The sequence below is a fragment of the Tupaia chinensis genome, unplaced genomic scaffold, assembly GCF_000334495.1.
Source record: "Tupaia chinensis unplaced genomic scaffold, TupChi_1.0 Scaffold000633_1, whole genome shotgun sequence".
NCBI classification, from domain to species: domain Eukaryota; kingdom Metazoa; phylum Chordata; class Mammalia; order Scandentia; family Tupaiidae; genus Tupaia; species Tupaia belangeri.
In genome coordinates, this window is record NW_006160153.1 from 703,748 (window position 1) to 730,935 (window position 27,188).

Below are 27,188 nucleotides of genomic sequence, written 5' to 3' on the forward strand. Positions count from 1 at the left end.
ATTACCCTGGAAATCCAGCTTCTATAATTGATATTAGAGATGCATTTACACATAATGCGGTGTAGTAAAAAAATTGAAATCCAAACCAAATATTTGAAAACAGGAACTGGTCAAATAGACCTTGATATATTTAGTCATGGAATATTATGCAGCTGTAAAAGAAAAATTAAAAGAAGAGGAAGATTAGGTGGGGGAAGAAAAAGAAGAAGAAAGAGAGAGAGCAGCCATACATGCTGATTTGGAAATATCTCCTAGAGAGAAGGCAAAAATAATCTTATTTGCATATATTTACATAAAGAAACTAGAAGAAGATATAAAAACCTGAATAAAAGTGTTTTGTGGTGGGTGGAAACTGGCAGATGGAGGTAGGGGTGGGTGTGAAAGTCTTCACTGTGTGGAGCTTTTTATACTTTTAAATTTCGAACTGTGCTCACGGACTCGTTAATGAAAAACAATAAAAAGAGGGCTATTGTGTTCTTACAGGAATGGCAAGGACCACTAACTTTCCACCCCAACATCTAGTCTCCGAATTATTTTTATTTTAAACAGCAGTATTGTCCTACAGACAACAAATACTATTTCTCCAGCTTCCCTTGCAGCTAGGTGTATGGCTCTGAGAGCACTGAAAAGTGTGTTGTATGTGTTGGTGCTTCTTAATTGGATCTGTTCAACCATGAGGGCCCTTTTGCCTTACTTTCTTCTTCCTAAATATGCTTTTGATGTCCAGAACCTCAGTAGACATCTTAGACCATAAGAGGGGCTTGATAGTGAAAGCCATGTGTTAAGCAGAGCAGAAAGATATATCTGGGAGTATCTAATAACATTATGGAGATGCCATTTTGGTTGCTTCTTGACTTCTCTTAAATGAAAGAAATCCTATCTTGGGTGCACCACTCTTAATTTCATCTGTATGGTGCAGATTAGGCATTGTAATTTAATCCAATATTTGCCCCCAATGTAGGAGAACACTGTTTTCTTTTAAGATGTTTTTCTTTTTAAAACTTTTTTTGGGTACCCTGAACTACTGCTTTTATTTCTTCAAATAGAGTCCCTCGTTGGGTTGATAAAATTATGGCTCATGGCAAGTGTTTCTGGAGAATCGTGAGATGTGACTATTCTCTCTCATTGTTTTGTAGTCTGAAATGCAATCTTGAAAAAATTCCCACAAGTGCATCCTGTCATTTTTCTTTTTAAGGTAGATGTGCAGCTAAATTTTTAATAGTTCATGTGCAATTAAAATAATCACTCCTTCTTATGTCAAAATAAATGTTTCAATGTTCAATCATGGATTTAAAGATGTGGAAGTACATAGATCTTAGGAAAAGTACCTGTCTGTTTTATTCCCATACCTATAATTCAGGCAGGAAAGTTTGATGAGTAATAGGGAAAATAATATGGAAATATGAATGAAATTTATATTTAAGATTCATGGGATGTTTACTGAGGGGGGTGGTGGGGAGGACTGCTGTGCTTTCAGCTAGGATATTTATTAATGTGATTATAATAAAGTATGTCTACTAAGTAAACAACCTTTTTTTCTAAACAAGATTTTATAGTTAAAAGATATGTCTTGAGGTCAGCAAGAGCTGTGGCAGTTAAGGTGTTAGACTCCCACATGGTTCCCCGTGGTTCTAGTCTGGGACCCAGCAGCTTGAAAATCATACCACGTGTGTGTGCATGCCCAAAATCACAAGAGGAGAATGGAGGAGAAGTGAGTATGGTGTGACCATTCACTTTGGGAATGTGGTTTCTCACTTTTCTCCTTTCTCTGTCTGTCTCTGGTGAGTGCAAGTGCCATATGGCAAAATCCTAAAAACAAACAAATGAACAAGAAATATCATTGTCTGATTCCTGGAAAAATTATACTTTTTCTTGATAGAAGGGGATAGAAATTCTATCAGTGGTCACATAGGTACATCTGTCTTACATTAGACATCCAAACCAACTTTGCTCACTGAAAAGCAATGTAATAATGCCACTTAAGAACGACGTTAATAGGCTAAGGAAGCAAACACATTTGACTGTTGTTTCATAATGTCTAATTTCTTTTAGACCTGGGATGACTTCTTTGAGGCCCCTTATAATGATTCTAATTTGCATACCCAATTTAGCAGCCTTTATATCTGCTTTAGGTAGAAATAATATTCTAAAGCAAATTTTTACATAATCATTCTACATTCTGAAAATGGGCTTTCTCACATGCTATTAGAAAATCTTTTAGGAAAGTAAGGAAGAAACCATGCAAAAAGGAAAGCAATTTTTCAAAAGAGGCTTGAAAGATATAGCAGTAATTTGTCTTTATATTATTCAAGATAAGATTTTTTTTAATAGACTGAATGTTTGCATATCTGCCAAGTTCATACATTAAAATCTCATCCCCAATGTCTTTGGAGTTGGGGACCTTTAGAAAGTGACTCAGGAATGGGATTAAGGCCCTTAAAGAAGAGACCCCTTGCCTAAGACTCAGCAAAAAGAGCTTTCTGTGAACCAGCAGAAATCCCTTAGCAGACTCCCAAATCTGCCAGGGGGACCTTTATTTTAGACTTTTCAGCCTCCAGAACTGTGAGAAGTAAATTCTTGCGGTCCCCGATATTTTTATTATAGCAGCCCAAATGGAATAAGGTCTCTTCTCCTTATGATAGTTTAAATTATATTACATTAATAATTACAACACAGTAACTGGCACAGAGGTGATACAGCCTTTATATTAAATATATTTATTTCTTAAAAGTTTATTTCTTACATGAGCATGTCTATGTGCATGAGAGTGAAACAGAGAGCACTCACAATAGGTGAACCTTTTTGCATAAGCTATTCTTCCTTTATTTTTATCATTTTTTGGTGGTTTGATTATTTTAGTTTTCAATTAGATTGTGTCTCATTCTTACTGATTTTATATATTAAGGATTTCTCAGGCACAGCAAATATTTCATCCAGTTTGTAACTTATCTCTTAACTTTATTTAAAATATTGTTTATGATATAATTAAAAACCAAAATAACATATGGAGATCTTTGTACTTGTCATACATATCTAGTCTATCATAATGACGAAAGAAAACTTGCAAATGATTACTATGGTAGGTAAAACCTTAAGCAGTTAAACAGATTAATGTATTTTATCCTCATAAAAATTATTTGCAGCAGGTCCTAATATTATCTTCATTCTACAAAAAGCTACTCAGGCACAGAGAAGTTGAATAAATTTCTATGCTCATATAGCTACTGAGTAGAGAAAGTGGATTTCAAAGTCAGACAACTGGCTTTAGATTGTTTATACTTTCCACTGTATTATGGTATTAATTACAAAAATATTTATTCAGAGTACTAATTTTTTGTCGAAGTATTTGCATGGCATGTATCTTATCCTTTTTGAAAGTCTCTATTTTAATTTTGCTTATACTGTCAATTAGTATACAGAAGTATGTCATAACCATTATATGGCCATTATATTGTGCCAAATTTTATCAATATTTTGCTTACCATCTTTTTTTTTTTTTTTGTAACATGCTTAATTTATCCATTCTTGCTCTTATGTTACAGAGGTAAGCTCTATCAGGGTCAGCAGGTGGTGTAGTGGTTAAGGCGCTGGACTGCCACATGGGTGACTATGGTTTGAGTACTAGACCTGACAGTTTACTTTCTCATTTTTCTCTTTCTCTGGTCAAATTTAGAAATAATTCTTAACCATTGGTTGGACATGTGGGCGTGTTCAGCGCCTTAACCACCACGCCACCTGCTGTCCTTAGTAATGTCAGTCTTTCTAATGTCAGGTTTTCTAATGTCAGGCTTTCTGGTGGGTATGTAGTAATTGTTAAAAAAAAAACTTATATAAAAAGGTAGGCTCTATTGATTTCTTCTAAAAATCTTGAATTTTTATTTTAAGCATTCATTATTTTTGTATGTTTGTTGTTGTTGTTGTTGTTGTTGTAGAGGTTTTTGCTTCAGGGCTCATGCACCTGCCAGAAAGATAGAGACCTTGAGAGGGAAAGTGAAAATCATCGCCAGAGAATATGGCCATGCCATAATACCTTTCCCTCCATTCTCCTCCCGGGATCGTGGGCATGCAGGCACAAGTACCCTCTGTAAGTTTCAAGCCACCAGGTCTCAAAACACCGTTGACTATGTGGGAGTCCAGAGATGTTAACAGTACGCCATCTGCTGGCCCCAGCATTCATTGTTTTAATCTACATAGAATTGCTTTATATGTTTGGTGTGAGGTAGGAACTTAATTATACCTGTTTTGTTTTACAAAGACAATAGCCTTAGCAATGCTTACTAATATAAATTTACTAAGACCTTTAACTTCATATTTGATTTATTTATAGGTGCTTTGAAATTTTTATTGTTACTGGGGCCAGCAGGTGGTGTGGTGGCTAAGAGAATGGATTCCCCACATGGTCTACTATGGTTCAAGCTCCAGACCTGGCAACTTGAAAATCATGCTGGGCACATGTGCATGGATACCCAAAATCCTAGGAGGAGAGAAGCGAAGAGAAGGGACTGCAATAGCATGGTCATCCCCACTAAGGGGTGATTTCTCACATTCCCTCTCACTGTCTCTCTCTCTCACTCTCTCTCTAGAGAACACACATGTCCTATGGCAAAAAAACTTAAAAATTTTTTTATTGTTACCAAGAATGAAATAATTTAGTTCATTACCTTTCCAAATCAGTTATTCTAGTTTATAAAAATGCTACTAAATTTTATAATAACTAGTTAACAGTAGTTTTACTCAACTGTCTTTTGAACATTTTTTTCCTGAGGATCCTCTTTGATTTTCTCTGTAGAAAATGATCTATATAGGGACCAGCAGTTAGTGTAATGGCTATATTGCTGGACTCCCACGTAGTCATCCGTAGTTCGAGTCCCAGACCCAGTGGCTTAAACTCACGCTGGGCGCGCGTGCGTGCGTGCCTAAGATCCTGAGAGGAGAATGGAGGAGAAGGGATTGCGGCATGGCCATCCCCCCAGGGGGTGATTTCTCGCTTTCTGTCTCTATGTCTCTCTCTGTCTGTCTGGCGAGCGCATGCACCCTATAGCAAAAACCTCTCTCAAAAAATAAAAAATAAAAAGAAAGAGAATGATCTACATGTAATACATATAATTACATTATTTTTCAAATCTTTTTACCATTTAGTTTTTTCTTTTTTTTTTTTTAAGTCACCTAAGGTCTCTGGTACAATAATGAATGAAAGCAAAAGTGTCTCGTCCTGTGTATTTTCCCTGATCTTAGAAGGAATCCTTCTAATGTTTTACTATTAAGTATGATATCTGCTTTAGATTTTTAAAATATATTTCATAAGTGATTAAGGAAGTTCCCTTCATATTTGATTTGCTAAGGGTTTTAGAAAAACTGTAAGTATATATTAAGCTTTGTCAAATGATTTCTATGTATATATTGAAATGAGCTTCCACTTCTGATAAGGTAGGATTAATCCTATTTGTTCATTGATGAAATCTCCTTGCTAGTATTTTATTTTGCTTATATATTTACAAATGAGACAGGCTTAGGATTATTTTCTTCTTGTACTTTTCTTGTTCAGTATCAAGATTGTTCATAAAGTAAGTTGAGACATTTTCTTATTTGTTTGTTCCTTTATTGGTTATTTAATGTTTTATTAGATTCCCAATTCTTCTCGGTTATTTACTTTTAGTCTCTGTCTTGTGGGTTGTGCTTATCAAGAAAAGGCTTCATCTCCACAATCTTATAAAAATAATCAGCTCTTTTTTATATTTTAGATATTATGCTGTTTTTAGCCTTTACATCTTAAATAGATAACTTAGATTTGGCTCCTCCATATACGTGATCAAGATAGGGTTATACAATTCTTATTTTAAAACCAAAGAACAAAATTCAAAGCTGTTTTTAGCAGAGGGCTCAAGTATGTTCTTCCTGATACCAGCTGGGGTGCCTAAGAGAATTGTTATAGGTTTCAGGCTTAAAATAACCTCAAATCACTACCTAATTTAACAATATGAATCTGTACTTCATGCAGAAATAAGCCTTCATCTCAAAATATAACTGGAGAAGATAATTTAATTCCAGATTCTTTCCAAATCATATAAGGTATTACTCAGCCAGAGCTAAAGATTTACTTTAGCACACAGTTAGAATTTCTAAGCATATAGAAGGGAGATATAGAGAGCCCCAAATGAAATGTGATGTTTTAAAGCAACTACCTCTGGAGCAAAATTTTCCCTTTCAACATTGCAATCAATGATGCTATCAAAGACATAATTTTGAAATCAGTGTTTTGGGGGCAGCAGGTGGCATGGTTGTTAAGGGTGCTGGACTCCCACTACCTTTCCAAATCAGTTATTCTAGTTTATAAAAATGCTACTAAATTTTATAATAACTAGTTAACAGTAGTTTTACTCAACTGTCTTTTGAACATTTTTTTCCTGAGGATCCTCTTTGATTTTCTCTGTAGAAAATGATCTATATAGGGACCAGCAGTTAGTGTAATGGCTATATTGCTGGACTCCCACGTAGTCATCCGTAGTTCGAGTCCCAGACCCAGTGGCTTAAACTCACGCTGGGCGCGCGTGCGTGCGTGCCTAAGATCCTGAGAGGAGAATGGAGGAGAAGGGATTGCGGCATGGCCATCCCCCCAGGGGGTGATTTCTCGCTTTCTGTCTCTATGTCTCTCTCTGTCTGTCTGGCGAGCGCATGCACCCTATAGCAAAAACCTCTCTCAAAAAATAAAAAATAAAAAGAAAGAGAATGATCTACATGTAATACATATAATTACATTATTTTTCAAATCTTTTTACCATTTAGTTTTTTCTTTTTTTTTTTTAAAGTCACCTAAGGTCTCTGGTACAATAATGAATGAAAGCAAAAGTGTCTCGTCCTGTGTATTTTCCCTGATCTTAGAAGGAATCCTTCTAATGTTTTACTATTAAGTATGATATCTGCTTTAGATTTTTAAAATATATTTCATAAGTGATTAAGGAAGTTCCCTTCATATTTGATTTGCTAAGGGTTTTAGAAAAACTGTAAGTATATATTAAGCTTTGTCAAATGATTTCTATGTATATATTGAAATGAGCTTCCACTTCTGATAAGGTAGGATTAATCCTATTTGTTCATTGATGAAATCTCCTTGCTAGTATTTTATTTTGCTTATATATTTACAAATGAGACAGGCTTAGGATTATTTTCTTCTTGTACTTTTCTTGTTCAGTATCAAGATTGTTCATAAAGTAAGTTGAGACATTTTCTTATTTGTTTGTTCCTTTATTGGTTATTTAATGTTTTATTAGATTCCCAATTCTTCTCGGTTATTTACTTTTAGTCTCTGTCTTGTGGGTTGTGCTTATCAAGAAAAGGCTTCATCTCCACAATCTTATAAAAATAATCAGCTCTTTTTTATATTTTAGATATTATGCTGTTTTTAGCCTTTACATCTTAAATAGATAACTTAGATTTGGCTCCTCCATATACGTGATCAAGATAGGGTTATACAATTCTTATTTTAAAACCAAAGAACAAAATTCAAAGCTGTTTTTAGCAGAGGGCTCAAGTATGTTCTTCCTGATACCAGCTGGGGTGCCTAAGAGAATTGTTATAGGTTTCAGGCTTAAAATAACCTCAAATCACTACCTAATTTAACAATATGAATCTGTACTTCATGCAGAAATAAGCCTTCATCTCAAAATATAACTGGAGAAGATAATTTAATTCCAGATTCTTTCCAAATCATATAAGGTATTACTCAGCCAGAGCTAAAGATTTACTTTAGCACACAGTTAGAATTTCTAAGCATATAGAAGGGAGATATAGAGAGCCCCAAATGAAATGTGATGTTTTAAAGCAACTACCTCTGGAGCAAAATTTTCCCTTTCAACATTGCAATCAATGATGCTATCAAAGACATAATTTTGAAATCAGTGTTTTGGGGGCAGCAGGTGGCATGGTTGTTAAGGGTGCTGGACTCCCACATGGCCAACTGTAGTTTGAGTCTCAGACCTGGCAGCTTGCTTTCTTATCCTCTCTTCTCTCTCTCACACTCTTGCTCTGTTCCTCTTTGGTCAAATTTTAAAAATGAATAAATAAGTATATAAATAAAGATAAAACAATTCTTTTAAAAAATCAATGTTTCAAAACTTGTTAATCTTAAAGAATAAACAGAGACAAGAATACAGTATACCTATAGTATGAATGATGAAACATAGAGTTTCTTTTGGATTTTGTAGTGATAACCTAAAAAGAAGCAAACTAACAAAATATATAAAGCTGAAAGGACTTTATTTGAGCATAAATTTGAGGACTATATCATAATACAGCTCAAATGAGTACAATTCAAGTATTGAGCCCCAAACACACTGTCTCAGGCCTTATAGTTCATGGACAAATTTTAAAGGCAAAAAAAAAAAACAAAAGGAAGAAAGGGGGTTATAGGGGATTATACAAATTGTTTTGGGATGATTTTCCTTGGTTATCAAGATTACTAACAAGGGTTTATCAGTCCACATATGGACAGGCAGTCTTGGAGTAGATGTTCTTGCAGAAGTCCTTGTATCAGTTTGCAGTAGTCTTTGTGCAAGATTGTGATTCTGGTAGAGTTTTCTAAATAACAGTGATCACTATTGTGCATAATAGCGTAAGAAATTACTTCCTCTATGGCCTTTCCAGATTAGTTTAGTCAGAGATAGCACAAATGAATCCATTTTCATTCACACTAAGTCCTTCTTGATTCCTGCCTATATTTCATTCATATGTTAGAATGAATGTTTCTAAAGTTAATCTGATTCCTCAGACAGTATATTCAGGAAGACCATATTTTAGAATGTCATTCTTTTCTTCTTGTCACTTACTTATTCCAGTATCAGAAATAATATGTTGAGAGAGAATAGGGAGGCAAGAAATTTGGTTTTCAGGAGTTTGGGGGTGAACATGGGAGCTTAAGTGAGGAAGGACAACATAGAAAAAGTAAACTTTGTTGTAGGTCTTGAAAAGGGGGTATAAGTATTTCTGGGTCAAAGCACTGAATCATGAGGGTACTTTGCTTCTTTGGGAAATTGTAAATAATGTAGTGTAAGTGGTGAACAGTGGTGATTATGGAGCAGAAAAGTTGGGCTGAAAAGGGTCATACATTCTGATTTTTTATATAAGTTAACCTGGCAGTGGCATGCAGGATCATTTGGAATCTAGAGAAAGTGAAGATCACCAAAGTTGAGAATTCAGTTCAGAATCTGAGCAATGATTCTAGTAATGGGAATGTTGGAGAGACATATGAAAGAGATGAAATCAATTGAAAATTGAATATGAGAAATGAGTAAGAAGCAGCAGAAGGGATGTAGAAGGGTCTAGTTTGGGTATCCAGATGGAAAGAGACTCATTAATAAAATGGAGAACTAGTATGGAGAAATTGTTTTGTTTTGTTTTTGAAGTGATTTGTAGTGTGATGATGAAGACAAAATGATAGTGGATTTGGTTTTAAACATACTGCATTTTTTTACATTTATTTTTATACATTCAATCACTGTATATCATTACAACTTGTAAAATGAATTTTCCCAACATGAATACACTATATATTATCCTAGTTAAAGATATTGTCATATACCTTATCACCAACAGATAATATTCCATTTTTGTATTCCTTATATAAATAATTCTGTACATTTCTCTAGAGAATTATTTATTTACAGAATTATTTAGGTGGAAATATCAGAATATATAGGGATATACCTTATCACCAACAGATAATATTCCATTTTTGTATCCCTTATATAAATAATTCTGTACATTTCTCTAATAGAGAAATATACAGAATTATTTAGGTGGAAATATCAGAATATATAGGGAATAAATTTGGATGTTTCAAAAGATTGAGTAGCACAAGGAGAGGTGTTCTCAAAATGTTCATGGTAAAGGAATATTATGAAAAGCCAACATGAATTTAACAAATTGTTTTTGCTCCAAAATAAACTTGTACTTTAATTCCATTTTCTGTATGACCATTTTGAAGTTCCTTCATACATTATCACCAGGACATGAAATGGTTGAAGACAAGGGAGAGGATGAGTTTGTCCAAGGTGAGATACATACCAGGTTCTTGAAAAATAGGAGTATTTTAAGGAGTATGATGAGGAAGATCCAGCCTCTTTCTGAAGAATGATCAATGCATTATAGGAAGAAAATTTGGAGAGTATTTTCTTGAAAATCAAGGGACAAGTATTCCTAGAAGGAATAGCCAACAGGATTATAAATTGAAGTTAATAAGTGCCCCAACTTTCTTGTCCTTCAGTTGACATAACAATGATGCAAGTAGCACACAATATTTCAGAGTTCCTAGGAGGATGCAACTCCTGTTCCCACCATAAATAACTTTCCATTAAACACCTTTCATTACTTGCCTTCCCCTTTCTGTTTTACTTCTCAACTCCCCTCTGAGTGTGCTCTGATCTCACCTTGAGATAGTCTACTTACAATCAAATCTGCATCAGAGACTACTTCTGGAGAAAACAAACCTAAAACAACAAGTTTTATTTTTTTCTTTTCTTCCTGAAAATTTAAAACTAGAATGAGTTAGAAGGAAGATGAATATGGAAAGAGATAACTTGAAAGAGAGAGGAAACAATAGATAAATTATAAGAGAACTAATAGAGTTAGAGGTAGAGGATTAAGCATTCTTCATCATCTGAGTGACAAATGAAGAGAGTGGACTAAATATGCATAACATTTGAGGTGTGATTCATAATTTTAAAAAAGTTGACTTAGTTCAAGAGAGCAATAGGCAGAAAGAAACAAGCACCCTGGACAGGTCCTGTGTAGCAATCCTCTCCTTGCCTCCCAGCCTTCCCAGCCAACTAGGATCATGGGTGAGCACTTGGCATGTGTAGTTCAACCAGAAAACCACACCTGCCGTCCTCTCTATGGATCCATCATTGCTTAAGCAGTGCATCTCTGCTGCACCATTGAGTCAGTCCAAGGTGTGATCATTTTTGATTGTCATTCTGTCATTTTTCACAGGAGACAGAATTGTTTATTAGGCATATACTTCTTCATGAGCACCCGGGAATAGTCTATCCTCTCTCTGTTATTATTCATTCAAGAATATTTATAAAGCACATACTGTGTGTCACTGGCAATTTTCTGTCTTTTCATCATCTTTTTCCCCTTGCCCCCTAATTGACACCACTGGTTGCTTCTACTTTTCTGAGATTGAGCTTAATTAATTTCACTCTGATTTGCCATCTATGATAATATATTATTGTCCTAAAACTGTGCTTTAAACTTAAATCAAATAACCATCTTGAAATTGCCTTACATTCTTTGTAGTAAAATCCATTGAGCATAATACCAGAAAAGACAAAATTTTAAAAAAAAGTCAATTTAAAAGTGTTCTAAATGTTTTAGAATATACTTAATGAAAGTCAATGTAGTATTTTCAGAACTAAAACAATTAGACATGAGCTAAATGATAAAAAGTTGCAAAAAGTAAATAAGTAAACCATGATATTTAAGCAATATGAGTTATTGAACTATCATGAGAAATGAATTTAAAAAATGAAACTGTATGGAAATGTTTAGTTATATAATTATGAAAATATATGAGAAATAAAGATTGTGCCTCCACTGTGGTAATTAATATGTGAAATATGTTAGTTTATAGATGAAGACTGGAAGAAGATATCAAAAAATGAAGCCAGCTGTTGCTTTAGCATGGTGATATTAAGGGTGATTTATTTTTTCTTTAAACTTCCCTTCTGTTATTATAATGATATTTGTAAAACATTGAAAACAGCACAGAAAACAAAAAAATTAATTCTTCCATGAAAAGTCCTAATTATGTTGAAAATACGATTTAAAAGGAAGATCATGGAAAATTACTTTAAAGTTAGCTCTGAGAAATACAATGAGTAATTTGCAATCAACTGCCATGTATTTTAAAGTCTAGTTTGTATTATAAGAGACAACTCCGAGTATCGCATAGCTCTGTCATCCTTAAGCACAAAAGGAAACTCGTGCCATAAGTCACACATTTCTAATTTTATTTAAAAAAATTTTTGGAGAGATTTTTGCTATAGGGCACATGCACTTGCCAGAGAGACAGAAACGAGAAATCACCCCCCCACACACACACACACACCCAAGGGGAATGGCCACACCACAATCCCTTCTCCATTCTTCTCTCAGGATTTTGGGCACGTCTTCACACATGTTTGTTGTTGAGTTTTAAGCCACCAGGTCTGGGACTCATACCTCTGTTTCCCTATGTGGAAGTCCAGTGACATAACCATTATGCCATCTGCTCATCCTAGTCCCACATTTAATGAATCATTGCATCTCTAAGAGGATGAGGCTTCCCAGGTGTCTGGGTGCAGTATGGACCTAGGCAAGCACTTATTAAACACATGTGGAAAGCCTAGAGGAATGCTGGATTTTGAGCCCCTTTATTGTATAATTGGAGCATTCAAAAAGCATATTTTCTTTCATAATTCACATTTTATTCTCTGTAATACTGAGTTCTTTTGTTCAGTAACTACTTCCCTCTCCCACTAGTTATTACAACTTCTACATTGTAGATAATTGTTTGTAAATCCTAATATTGAGTCTCACTCTACCCATATTCTTGTGAGTTATTTGCATTTTTAAAATAAAGCAATAATGAAAATATTTAGAGGAGGTTAAAGAGGGAGCTGGCTTTTTGTTGGAGACAGTTACACTGTGAGGTAATTTCAGAATATCTGGACATTTGCTTCCTGTTGTTAGGATCTTCAAGAGTAAACAGGCATTTAAAACAAAGTGTATATAATTGTTTCATTTTTTTCCCTCTTTTTTTTTTTCCAGAGATACTACAGGTTCTCTAGACCCTATGAGCATATGATTCCAGTATGTTTCCATAGACTTTACAAAATTCTTGGGAGGTGAGACTGGAAGACAAAATCATATGAATGAATAGAATGGTTCTTTCTTATTCTTTTTTACTCTATAGTTAAGCTAATATTAGCAACTCTAAAAAGCTGGCTGCTTTGTACAAGACCCTATGAGCATATGATTCCAGTATGTTTCCATAGACTTTACAAAATTCTTGGGAGGTGAGACTGGAAGACAAAATCATATGAATGAATAGAATGGTTCTTTCTTATTCTTTTTTACTCTATAGTTAAGCTAATATTAGCAACTCTAAAAAGCTGGCTGCTTTGTACAAAGAGATAATGGACAAAGCCTTTGATAAGGATTGACAGTGGAAAGGAAAGGAAGGAGGTGGTCATTTTTCTATGTATCAGTAAGCCATGTTGGTTCATTCTACCAGGACGTTATTACTGCTGGGAAGCAAATATTACCCCATGTCTTCTGTTTATGTAGTGCATTTTTTTCCAAGTTAATTAAAGGGTTTAACAGGCATTATCTCACTAAATACACAGAAGTCTTAATAAAACGTAGAGCTATGTTTAGTAAGTATCATTACATCTGTTTCAGAGATGGCATGTGGAGTCCTCTTGGAATAGAAAAACATAGTCCTTGCCCCGAGGAGTTTATATGCACTTTTTGATGTACAAACAAATATGAGGAAATTTGCAAGTCAAATTATGGATGAGGAATAAAGCATTCATTTCAAGAGATTGTTGTGAACAATTTAATAAAAAGTGAGAATATTCTTCAGATAACACTGTATAGAGTGTTTTGTTGATGAATTTAATTTTTTAAACCAAAGTCTCTGATCAATTAATTGAAGTAGAGAATGAAAGAAATTTCATTCTGAATGATACAAGCATTTTATTCAGTTTTTGCCTTGGCTCTCTTAGTGAAGAGTATGATCAGATAGTCAAGATGGTATTAATGTATTTGTTTCTAAAAATGCTTTGCTGGCAGTTAGCTTTGAAGAGGATGATTAATAGAGATAGGGATAACGTTGAAGAAAAACTGGTTTTTACAGACTGGGCAGATGGTCTTCAAGGGGTGGCCACTCTAACCATAGGAATTCTGGCTGCTTTTTAAATTAAACTTTAGGGCAGAAGAAAGTGGCCTTTTTTTTCCCCCTTTCTTAATGAAGGTATGAGATTATACAATATGTTAAACCTCAAAGTTCATCAACAGTTGTAGAATTAAATGAACAGTTGACAGGTACAGACCAGTAAGCACTTTTTCAGTTCAGTAATCAAATGACTTTTCCATTGTAAGATAAAAGTGGGAAACTGGGACCAGCAGTTGGCGTAATGTCGATGTCACTGGACTCCCATGTAGTCAACCACAGTTTGAGTCCCAGACCCGGTGGCTTAAACTCATGCTGGACGCTTGTGCGTGCGTGCGCAAGATCCTGAGAGGCGAATGCAGGAGAAGGGATTGTGGCATGGCCATCCTCTCTGCGGGGTGACTTCTCCCTTTCTGTCTCTTTGTCTGTCTCTGTCTTTTTGGTGAGTGCATGTGCCCAATAGCAAAGACCTCTCCAAAAAAAAAAAACAACTTTTCTTGGCAAATGTAGAATTTGCTCTCAGAAGAGTTAGTTGTTGTTTTCAAACAATAGGAATATATAAAATGTAATTTAGGAAAAGAAAAGAAGTGTGTAATCTTATGGTAATTTTACTGTGGCATGTTCTATTGTTTTAAAAAGTTATTTTACTTCCCTGTGCTTCCTTTTTTTAATTTAGTGATGTCCAATTCCAATATCATAACCTTTATTGGTAAACAACTAAATAAAACAAAAGTATATGAAATAAAAACTATAGTTTTCTCGCATTTCTTGACCCACCTTGAGATCATCATTGGGATTCATTGGATGTGTTGCCAGACAGAGCATTTTATTCTACGTAGAGGCAAACATACACAAATAAGCATAGTGTCTTGCATTTGTGGATGTTTATCTTAACCCTGCTCCTATTTAACTGCTTTTATACATTTACATATTAGTTATTTCGCTTTACAATATATATGATAGATGCTATTATCAACCTCTAATTTAAAGATGAGGAAACAAGATGAAGGAGTTAAAAGTAATTTCTTTTTTTTTTTGGAGTGGTTTTTGCTATAGGGCGAGTGCGCTCGCCAGACAGACAGAGACAGAGACAGAAAGCGAGAAATCACCCCCCCAAGGGGGATGGCCATGCCACAATCCCTTCTCCTCCATTTTCCTCTCGGGATCTTGGGCACACACACATATGCGCCCAGCGTGTTTTAAACCACCAGGTCTGGGACGCGAACCGTGGTTGACCACATGGGAGTCCAGCGACATAGCCATTACACTAACTGCTGGTCCCAGAAGTAATTTCTGAAACATCATATAGTTAGTAAACATTTGAGTTGGGATTTGAACCCAAAAGTATAGATTCTAAGCTTTTTTTTTTTTGCTTCATATATTCTTTATTTTAAAGAATTACTTATATAATTTTATTCATCATTATTATTATTTTTTAATTTGACCTTAGAGAGACAGAGAGACAAAGAGAAATAGAAAGTGAGAAAGCAAGCTGCCACATCTGGGGACTCGAACTGCAGTCAGCCAGGTGGGAGTCCAGCACCCCAACCACCATGCCACCTGCCAACCCCCCTCATATATTCTTAAATGAATATCTGTGGCTGTCTGAGTGTATTTTTTTTAATAATAAAAGTAAGTTCACTCTGCATATCCTACATATTACTTTTTTTTATTTAACAGAAAATCAAGTCCATTTTTCACATCTGTGTAAATAACTCTATCTTATTATTATCCAAGTATTGCAGCTTTTAATAATTCAAATTTATATATACCGCAATTTTTTTCAGAGATCTTTTTATTGAAGTCAGTTTGATTGTTATTTTTTTGTTTCCATGAAAACAGTCTATAATAGTAATTCTTTTACATGTAGATTCTGTGTTCCAGTTGAGGTATTGTATAGATTCTTAGAGTTATTGAGTAAAAAACATGTTGATTTAAATTTTTAAAATTAATTTTTTAAGAGAAATTTTTGCTATAGGGCATGTGTGCTCGTCAGAGAGGTTGAGACATACAGAGAGAGACAGAAAGCAACCCCCACCCCAGGGGGATTGGCCACACTTCAGTCCCTTCTTCTCATCTTGGAATTTTAGGCATGTATGCACATGAATACAGTATGAGTTTCAAACCACCAGATCTGGGACTCGGACCACTATCAGTCATGTGCGCTCCTTGTCCATGTGTGCTGTGTGTGTTTTGGCTTTGTAGTAATCCCCTACTGCTTTCAAGATGCCTTCCAATACTTTTCCATTTATCTTTGTGGAACTGTCCTCTGGAGGGATACATTCATTTTCTAAGAGTTGGGTGAAAGAGGAACATCTGTAAAATGAAAAGTCCTAGCCCTCTCACAACCTGGCTCTACAGTATATCTGAGCTCTGAATGTATATATGATGCAGAGAAGATCCAAAGCACCACTACGAGCTTCCCGGTGCCTAGAATGAAGTAGGCTTATTATATCCGTTCTTTTAGTACCCAGATCATTCCTACTCACTGAGACAGTGCCCCTTAGCAATATTCTGGTTGGACAATAGGGATGGCTTTCCTTTATAATGTGTGAGAAGGGTACCAGTGAAAGAGTCTGTGGGTAAGGAAGAGCAGTTACATCCTTCAGACATCTTTGGCTGATCAGACTTGGGAAAACAAGCTAGAATCGCATTCTCTTAAAATTCCATGACTTTGTTTCTCTTGGAAAATCTTGGTGTACTCCTATCTCTGTTTGGATAACATCTTTCTAGATCATGTAAGGAAAAGATTTCGTTAGGTACTATGAAAAAAACACCAATGATAAACATTTATCAATTTCGCTGAATTTGAACTTTTTGGTTCTCTGTGCATAATTATATTCAAAAGAAACTACACAGGGTACAGATTGGCCTATAAAAGTCTTTGACAAAGGACTATGGGTGAAATAAAAACTATGAAATAGAATAAAAAATTTTGGCACACATTCTTTTGGTTGCTGAGAGTCCTTAAGTTTATTCAGTCTTGTATTTTAGAGTGGAAAATGTGTTCATTCCAGTTTCTGTTGAAATCAATTGCAATTTTCCTGTGAATTACAGTTGGAACAAATTACAAAATCTTTTGGTATAAAAGTTTCCCTAAAAGATTGTTAAAAGCAGTTTGTTATCTATAATGCTATCTTGGGTTAAAATAAAAATCTACTTTCTAGGTCAATCTTCATTAAGCTATTAATATCATTTTCACATTATAAGATGCTTAATTTCTTTTATTAGAAACTGCATGTAGCCGAAATGTGAGTGTCATTGCTTTGAGTATTATTTGATATTTGAATCATTTTTAGTGGTTTTACTTTGATGCCAACAGCCTTTATCCTAGCACATACAGGTACAGAGAACTTACCCCACATGTCCATATTTACTAAACATATTTATATTTTTATTTATTTCTAGTGATGGATGGATGTTTTTTTTATTTTACTTCCAGTGTTTTCCTTGCAGCAAAATACAATGATTATCAAAGAGACACTCAGTGGTACATTTAGAGAAGCCTGAATTTTGTTCTGCTTTATTCTCCAGAAAATTAAGAGCTCTTCAGCATAAATGAAAGGAGAACTCAATTTACTAGACTGAATTTTTGGTTCATTATGTTAATTAATATATATAGTTTCTTCAAAAATAATATGAACCATTTTATATACATTTTATTCTAAACAAGATTCACACCAAGGAAATATGATTGGTGAAAAAAAAAAAGTGCTGGAGTAAGAATCTAACAACAAACTTTTTCTTTCCACACTGTGACCTTTGCCAAATTTGTCTGTTTTACTTTGATCCAATGTATAAATGTTTGAGGGTCCTGAGGTTGTTGCAGAAGTATAATGTGATGCTCTGCAGACCCACACGGGAAGGTTCTCAATTTGTGTCCAGACATCACTCAGTATGCTGGCCACATGCTTGCTGGCTGAGGCTGAGAGTAGATTGTGGCATCACACCATATTGGAGATACTGGGACCAGCAGATGGCAGAATGGTTATGTCACTGGACTCCCATGTAGTTGACTGCATTTCAAGTCCTGGACCGTGCAACTTAAAACTCACACCAAGCGTGAGTGCATGAATGCCCAAAATACTGAGAAAAGAATGGAGGAGGAGGGTGTGGCCATCACTGGAGGTTGATTTCTCACTTCCTGTCTTTCTGACTCTTGCTGTCTCTCTGTCTCTTCCTTCTCTCTGGTGACCATACATGCCCTATAGCAAAAATCTCTTTAAAAAAAAAAAAACCTTGTTGGAGATACTCTCACTTTTTTTGTCTCATTCAGGAGAGAAATAAGTAATACACTTACAAATAAAATAAAATCCTTGAATCATGGTAATTATCTTGTGTTTTAGGATTATGATATATGTTGTGTTCTCTATTATATAGAAAGCACAAAACACATGGACACATAACACAAAAGTTAAAACACCTCTGCCATTTCAAACATTGGCTAAAAACACTGTTCACAGTTTGCTGGTGACTGAATGATACAACCTTGCCGGAGTATACCATTGTTTATTTACCTGTCCAGGGACTTTTAGAGCACTTTAAAGGTTCAGTTGTACTCTGCATACAGAGATGTCCAACGAATATTTTTTAGAATTTAGATGAAAATAAACACTTACGTTTTCACCATTGCTACCATAATAGCTATACCCATAGATTGGCATTGTAGAGTATTTATTGCTTCTACAATTTGTATGTTGAAAAAAAGGTGTCTCCCTTCTTAATTACTCCCTCCCCTTCCCCCATGTCTTTGTGGATACTCACTTCATTAGTCTTTCCAGGTACTTTTTAGAATGCACATCATATTTCTTGCTGAGACTCTGTAACTCACTTCTTTCAAAGCTAGATGATAATAGGGACCAGCAGTTAGCATAATGGTATGTCACTGGACTCCCATGTAGTCGACTACAGTTTGAGTCCTGGACCCGGTGACTTAAACTCATGCCAGGTATGTGTGCATGTGTGCCCAAGATCCCAAGAGAAGAATGGAGGAGAAGGGATTGCGGTGTGGCCATCCCCCCTAGGGGGTGATTTCTGGCATTCTGTCTCTCTGTCTCTCTCTGTCTTTCTGGCGAGTGCATGCACCCTATAGCAAAATCCTCTCCAAAAATAAAAAGATAGATGATAATGGAAAGTATATTCTCTGAATAATCTAGTTTTGGGGAACCCAGTATTGCACTGGAGGCTGGTTCTACATTGGTAAAACAAAAGCAATATATATATTTTTTTAAGTTTAATATATAGAGTGTGTGCACCTGCCAGAAAGAGAGAGAGTGAGGGAGAGAAATCGCCCTCAGGGGAGTGGCCATGGTGCAGTCCCTTGCCTCTATTCTCTTTTGGGGATTTTAGGCACACATATGCACACATGCACACATGCACACATGTCCAGTGTGGTTTTTTAAGCTGCCAGGTCTGGAACTTGAACCTCTCGGCCATATGAAATCCAGCCACCTTAACCTGTGTGTCAACTGCTGGCCCCCAAAGCAGTATATTCCATACTTGCTTTTAAGGAGTTCAAGTTCTAGCTGATTAAGGACAAATATGTTAATTAGATAATGGCAGGGATGCATTTTCAACCCTTCAAGAGAGTCCTGTGAAAACACAAGGACCTGATTCAGTCTCTTAGTGGTGGTTAGCAGGGACAGAGGCTTCAGGGAAGGGCCCATTGTGAAGTGATCTTAGCTCTGATGGTGAGTAAGAGCTAATTCCCCAAAATGATGGGGTACTAAGTAGGCTAGAAAGAAAAGAACTCCGTAATCAGAGACTGAACATGCAAGGATCCTGTGGAAGCAAAACTTCACGTTGTTGAAATAAGGACATGTGGCTCACCCCGAAACACAAGGTAAAGTTTGGTCAAAGATAAAGCCACAGCAGGGACTAGAATAAGGGCTGCCCTATTGGCCAGACTGCATTACAGATGAAATGCAGTGGCAATCCAGTGGAGAAATTAAGCGAAGGTAGAAATAAAAATAAAAATAGGGGTGGTGACCATGTGTATATGTATGTGTGTCCACAGGTGAGTGCATGATTAGATTTGCATTAACACAAATTGTAATGACATAGGAAAAGAATGCTTACATTAAAAAAATATGATCATGCTTATCTCATGATAGACATTTATGTAAATAGTTCATAATTTTTTGTAGATAATTCTCTTTAGTTATTTTCTAACATTCAAAAGGGAAATACTAATAAAGTCATTTTCCTACAGGGCAGAGAGTCCCAGTCCAATTTAGCATCTACAACCAAGAGTTTCTATATAATTTAATCCTTAACTACTCAACTGAAGTAGAAGTAGGGATAATAGTCAATGTGTTTTCAAATTTCTTCTGATTAAAGAGGCTAAAGGACAAAAGTTATAAAAAGGCTGAAGTACTGAATAGTCTTAGATGTAAGGCTTCAGCTTTGGGATCAGTTTACAAATTATAGCTTAGTAGAAATGGTTCCAATATACGCTGACAGCAGTAGCTGTGTCTTTATTCTTTAAAAGGCTACTGAGGGACCAGCAGATGGTGTAATGGTTACATTGCTGGACTCCTACGTAGTTGACCGCAGTTTGAGTCCCAGACCCAGAGGCTTAAAATTCACGCTGTGTGTGTGTCCAACCAAAATCCTGAGAGGAGAAGGGAGGAGAAGTGATTACAGTGTGGCCATCCCGCCTGGAGGGTGATTTCTCACTTTCGATCTGTTTCTTTCTGTCTCTCTGGTGAGCATACACACCCTATAGCAAAAATCTTTCAGAAAAAGAAAAAAGATAAAAAGCTACTGAAACATGCCTGGTACTTATTTTGCAGCTTGGCTTTGTCCCCTTTAAGATGCATATTTTATTTCAAGGACCCACATTGCCTCATTCTTGTTTCATGTGATAGTACCCTCTGACGTGGCCTTTGGGTTGCCCATTAAGAAATCATGAGGTTTAGGATGGTGATCTGTGGGATCATGTGCTATTTAGCTTTCTTTTTTCACTTTCAAATAAATAAAAAGGACCGAGGTGCTACTTCTGAGTTATTTGGGCAACTGTTACATTTTCTTGCTTGATGAGTTGTATATGTGGGGTGGCTCAGACTATAGAAATGACCAAGTTGACTTGAAAATGGTACCGTTAATGCTAAAGATGTCTTCTACCTTCTGATTCCATTGTGTGCTGCTGGCTAAAAATGTTCGTCTATTTTCTCTTCCCAGCTTCACACCAGTTTTTTCGGGATTGAGTCTGATTTATATAGCTAGTCTGAAGGCAGAAGCATTGTGTTTACCATCGGGATTGGAGGCCACTAAGATTTTGTTTTTCTGATCTCTTGACCTCCTGAAAGCTCTCGTTGGCCCTTTCTCCACACATCTTCTACCACACTATAAATAAAAGCTACCTCATAGGTATCCAATTGGATGTTTCTTCTTCTTAGATGTTTGAATCAATTGGTCACTCAAAAGGCCATACATTCCCCACACTTAATTAGCTAACAGAGGAAAAAAAAGTGTAAACAAATTTCTTGGGTGACTGAAGCTAGTATGTTTGGGGAGCATCTCTGTTGTTTGGTGAGGGATTGATTAGAGGTAGTATTGACTCCTAGCAAGCCACAGGATAGCTTTGAATTATATCCAATCCAGAACCATGTTATCTCATGATAGACATTTATGTAAATAGTTCATAATTTTTTGTAGATAATTCTCTTTAGTTATTTTCTAACATTCAAAAGGGAAATACTAATAAAGTCATTTTCCTACAGGGCAGAGAGTCCCAGTCCAATTTAGCATCTACAACCAAGAGTTTCTATATAATTTAATCCTTAACTACTCAACTGAAGTAGAAGTAGGGATAATAGTCAATGTGTTTTCAAATTTCTTCTGATTAAAGAGGCTAAAGGACAAAAGTTATAAAAAGGCTGAAGTACTGAATAGTCTTAGATGTAAGGCTTCAGCTTTGGGATCAGTTTACAAATTATAGCTTAGTAGAAATGGTTCCAATATACGCTGACAGCAGTAGCTGTGTCTTTATTCTTTAAAAGGCTACTGAGGGACCAGCAGATGGTGTAATGGTTACATTGCTGGACTCCTACGTAGTTGACCGCAGTTTGAGTCCCAGACCCAGAGGCTTAAAATTCACGCTGTGTGTGTGTGTGTCCAAAATCCTGAGAGGAGAAGGGAGGAGAAGTGATTACAGTGTGGCCATCCCGCCTGGAGGGTGATTTCTCACTTTCGATCTGTTTCTTTCTGTCTCTCTGGTGAGCATACACACCCTATAGCAAAAATCTTTCAGAAAAAGAAAAAAGATAAAAAGCTACTGAAACATGCCTGGTACTTATTTTGCAGCTTGGCTTTGTCCCCTTTAAGATGCATATTTTATTTCAAGGACCCACATTGCCTCATTCTTGTTTCATGTGATAGTACCCTCTGACGTGGCCTTTGGGTTGCCCATTAAGAAATCATGAGGTTTAGGATGGTGATCTGTGGGATCATGTGCTATTTAGCTTTCTTTTTTCACTTTCAAATAAATAAAAAGGACCGAGGTGCTACTTCTGAGTTATTTGGGCAACTGTTACATTTTCTTGCTTGATGAGTTGTATATGTGGGGTGGCTCAGACTATAGAAATGACCAAGTTGACTTGAAAATGGTACCGTTAATGCTAAAGATGTCTTCTACCTTCTGATTCCATTGTGTGCTGCTGGCTAAAAATGTTCGTCTATTTTCTCTTCCCAGCTTCACACCAGTTTTTTCGGGATTGAGTCTGATTTATATAGCTAGTCTGAAGGCAGAAGCATTGTGTTTACCATCGGGATTGGAGGCCACTAAGATTTTGTTTTTCTGATCTCTTGACCTCCTGAAAGCTCTCGTTGGCCCTTTCTCCACACATCTTCTACCACACTATAAATAAAAGCTACCTCATAGGTATCCAATTGGATGTTTCTTCTTCTTAGATGTTTGAATCAATTGGTCACTCAAAAGGCCATACATTCCCCACACTTAATTAGCTAACAGAGGAAAAAAAAGTGTAAACAAATTTCTTGGGTGACTGAAGCTAGTATGTTTGGGGAGCATCTCTGTTGTTTGGTGAGGGATTGATTAGAGGTAGTATTGACTCCTAGCAAGCCACAGGATAGCTTTGAATTATATCCAATCCAGAACCATGGAATGTTTTTATAAGGTGGTGAAGGCCTGTTTTTCTCCCTTTAAATAGCTGACAATTCACTGCCTCCACACCCCCCTCCTCCTTGGGCCTCTGCCCTGCCCTGCCCTCCCCTCCATGGAGCACTATAGCCAGAGATTATGCAATTTGTTTGGAATTCTCCCTCAACGTCCCAGTTTGAGACTAAGGCTAAACTGTGAACATCGAGAGCTTTCTGTGTCTTGACAAACTTGAATTCATTGGAGGCTCAGTGACCATCGCATTGTTTTGGTTATATAGACCAAGTGCTCTGGGCTTGGGTCCAAAACTTGTACAAGTAGATCAACCTCAGAAAACAGCCTGAAGAGCTTTGAAAAGTGTTTAAATAGGGCAAGGTAGTAGACAATCTGCCATATTTTAAAATTTAGGTGATGCATATATGTTTACATACATGTTTAATTCACAGAAAGGAGCAATTCATATACCATCCATAAGTGAGACATCCACTTTATGCAGAGTTAGTTTGATGGTGCTCTAATTCCATGATATCCAAACCACTCAATAATTCAATGTTGGACTTCCTTTACTTCCTTTTATTCTTTTCATTAAAAAAGCTATTTATATGATTTTGAGGAGTTTGTTAAAATTAGCTGATATTTTAAGATCCTTTTGACATTTTACATGAATATAGGACATGGGGACATAAGTTCAGAAAAGCTGGAAGGCTCTCACAGTTGCAGAACTGCCATATTTGGGAGTCCTTGGCAAAGGTTTATGTAAACTGTATGTTTTTTACTTAGGGAGTCTTTATAATAGAATTGAAAGACCCACCATATGTTGTCCATGGACTTGCATTCACAGAATGAATTTAGGAAAACTTTTAGGTCACAGAAAGAATACACAAATACAGACCTAAGGTCATTGTGGATCTCAGACTGATCACAATACTTTAGGATTCACTCCTGAAGCTCAAAACAAATTGGAATCTGGAACTATGTTGGAATTCTGAAGTTCTCTTCCAAAGGACTAAGGAGAGTTTGTTATATTCTGTTTGGTCCCCACAGTTTGAGATGGACTTCTAAACTAGAGAGAGGTCAGAGACGAATTTGGGTTTAAAAATACCATTCTAGCCTTTTGCTGTTGTGATCACGGCCCTGAGTATGCTCAGGCTTCAGTAGAGACTTGCTTTTAGTGTCCTCTGCTGTGACAAAAAGAAGGTCTGGTTGGATCCCAAGGAGACCAATGAAATTGCCAATGCCAACTCCTGTCAGCAGATTCGGAAACTGATCAAAAGTGGGGCTAATCGTCTACAAGCCTATGACTGTCCATTCCAGGGCTCAGTGCTGGAAAAACACCCTGGCCCACTGGAATAGCAGGTGTATGAGCATAGGTAAGGTAAAAAGCACAGCCAATGCCCAGAGAAGGTAACCTGAATGAGGAGAATGAGGATTCTGCATCAGCCACTCAGAAGATGGACTCTAAGAGGACTGATTGCCACATGTGTCACAGCCTGTACCTGACAATGAAGGGGAATGTGTTCAAGAACATGCAGGTTCTCATGGCAAACAACCACGAGCTGAAGGAAGAAAAGGCCCCAAGAAGCTCCTGGCAGAACAGGCTGAGGCCTGCAGGTGTAAAACCAAGGGAACATGCAAGCAGTGCCTCCAGACCAAGGAAGAGGAGATCATCAAGACTATTCAAGGAGGAATAAAACAAGAAATAAAGCTCCCCCTCCTCTCTTGGCTGTACATAGTGGCATTAGCAATTACACAGATAATCGTTTAAATAAAACAAGCTTTATCTGCTAAAAACAAAACCAAAAAACAATTCTAAGGAAAAACAGAAAGCGGATGTATTTGAATAGACATAGAAATTTGATCATGATTCATGGTGTCCACTCAGCTAAGGGCAGTTTCCTGGGAAGTAGAAGATCCTTGCCCTCAAAAAGGTCACAGAAAGGGCTCCACAAATGCTCAAATTTAAAGATATATTATAGGGCCATACAAACAATGGCATAGCCTAAGAGAAAGAAATTCAGAGTAGTTTTTTTTTTCCTTCACTACACATGAACACACACACACACACACACACACACACACACACAATGTCTGCTATGGCTATGTAGGAATACAAATATTGGGTCATCAGGAAAGTCACCACTTAGGTGCTTTGCATTCTTCTTTTCTACATAATTTCAGTCTACCCATAAGTTGGTGACATGCTACTGTGACATTTTCAACCATCTCTCCTGAACCTTGTTTTATACCCACGTAATGGAAGGTGACATTATTCCCAGAACATATTCCTTATCCACATCTCTTAAATCAGTTGGTACCATCACACAGGAGACAAAGTGGATTATATTGAGTAAAGACCCATGCAGGTGTGAGGGATCTAGGGTTAAAGTCAGGATAAGGCTCCACAGCAAGTGTGCTGACGAGGCAGAATCAGAGTGTCAGGAGATGGAAGACCAGAAGGAGAAATTCGATTAATTGTCAGGGAAGAAAGCGCAAGAGCAAAGTAAGGAATTAAATCAATATAAAAAGATGAGGTGGAGCACACCCCATCCCTTCCTGAGGATGGAAGAGAGAGGACATAGGGTGAACAGTACAAAGAAACATCCCAATGGAGAAAAGGTTGGAGCCAAGCAATGATCTGATGGAAGAGATGAGAAAGAATTGTAGAAATTTGATAGCAATGACCTTAAACTTCTCACCACACTAAGAAATAATGTTATCTGCCAGTTGCATGATGTATAGAGCTGAGGGACTTGAGAGAAAAAAAGGGATAGACTAAGCATTGAAGTGAATTTTTAAATCACATGTATTTATCCAGCCTTCCAAGAATACAACGGGTCTTCAAAGAATCCTTTGGTCTGTTTGAAAAATGCCTGTTATGAAAAAACTATGCATGAATTTAACAGTTGTCTTGCAGCAGAATAAGCTCATATCTTGATTCCATTTTTTTTCATGAACTTTATTATATATGCAAGGCTGAAGTAGGGACATATATAGTGAGAGAGAGAAATGTGGTCCCAGTGTCTCATCAGGGGAGAATATAAAGTACCTTGCTATTCTAAGCCTGTCCATGAATGATCAACATCTGTACTCCCTGGGAGGGTATCAGAGATGACAATCTCTGCACACATTAAAAGTGAAAAGCACTGATACATGGGGCAGTGTTGATTCTGGGCCATATGGCCTAGGTTCAAATTCTAGCTCCACTACTTTCTACTCTGCCTGTGAGCAAGTTCTTTAATTCTCTGTTTCCTCTTCCCTAAATTAGGAATAATAGTACCTACTTCATAGAGTTATTTTGAAGATTAAATAATTTTTATAAAATGTCTTGGCACAAAGTGAAAGAATATAAGAATCGATAAATAAAAAGAAGCAGTTAGGTAAACAAATTCCAGACAAAGTTAGGGAATAGAGAACATAATGTAGTGAATCTCAAGTACTAATTCATACCATATATTTTAGAGTTTGTGCAAGATTTTTTTATTCTATTGATTGGGGAAATGAAGGGAAAGGGCCAGCATATTCCTGTACAAGTTTTAAATTTCCTAGCAGACATTTCTATAGGTGGAAAAAAAAAAATACCAGTTTAAAATGGTTTGTAGCTACTTATAATTTCATCTTACATGTAATTAGGTATTTCAGAGTTTGGGTTTTGAGTTAGCAGTTTCAGAATTTTATTATACATTGGCTGTTTAGCACTACAACTGCCTTATAAATTGAGGATGATTGTAAGTTTGTGTTGTTCAGAATGTTAGCAAGAATTATTCAGCATTTCAGAATGTCACTGCTATAACAACTATCCTAGCATTTGAGCCCTTTTGTAATCCACCTGTGCCAGTGAGTAGCTCTCACTGTGGCTCTCCTTATTGTAAAACCATCCTTTGGTATCCATGAGCATTGGTTCCAGGACTCTCCCACAGATGCCTGAATCTGTACATGCTCAAGTCTCTTACATAAAATGGCATAGTGCTTGCATATAACCTAGCACACCCTTTCTATACTTTAATTCATTTCTAGGTTCATTATCATGCCTCATACAATCTAAAGTGCTATGTAAATATTGGGTTGTCAAGAGAGTCATGATGTATTTTTTTCTGTTTTTCTATGCAAAAATGCTTTATGACTTTTCTGAAAACCCAG

General features: G+C 36.4%; 1 pseudogene; it reads left to right on the forward strand.

The window, feature by feature from the left end:
• The first annotated feature begins 3,046 nt into the window (after positions 1-3,046).
• Positions 3,047-24,816, forward strand: LOC102480484 (60S ribosomal protein L19 pseudogene; annotated as a pseudogene).
• The last annotated feature ends 2,372 nt before the right edge of the window (positions 24,817-27,188 follow it).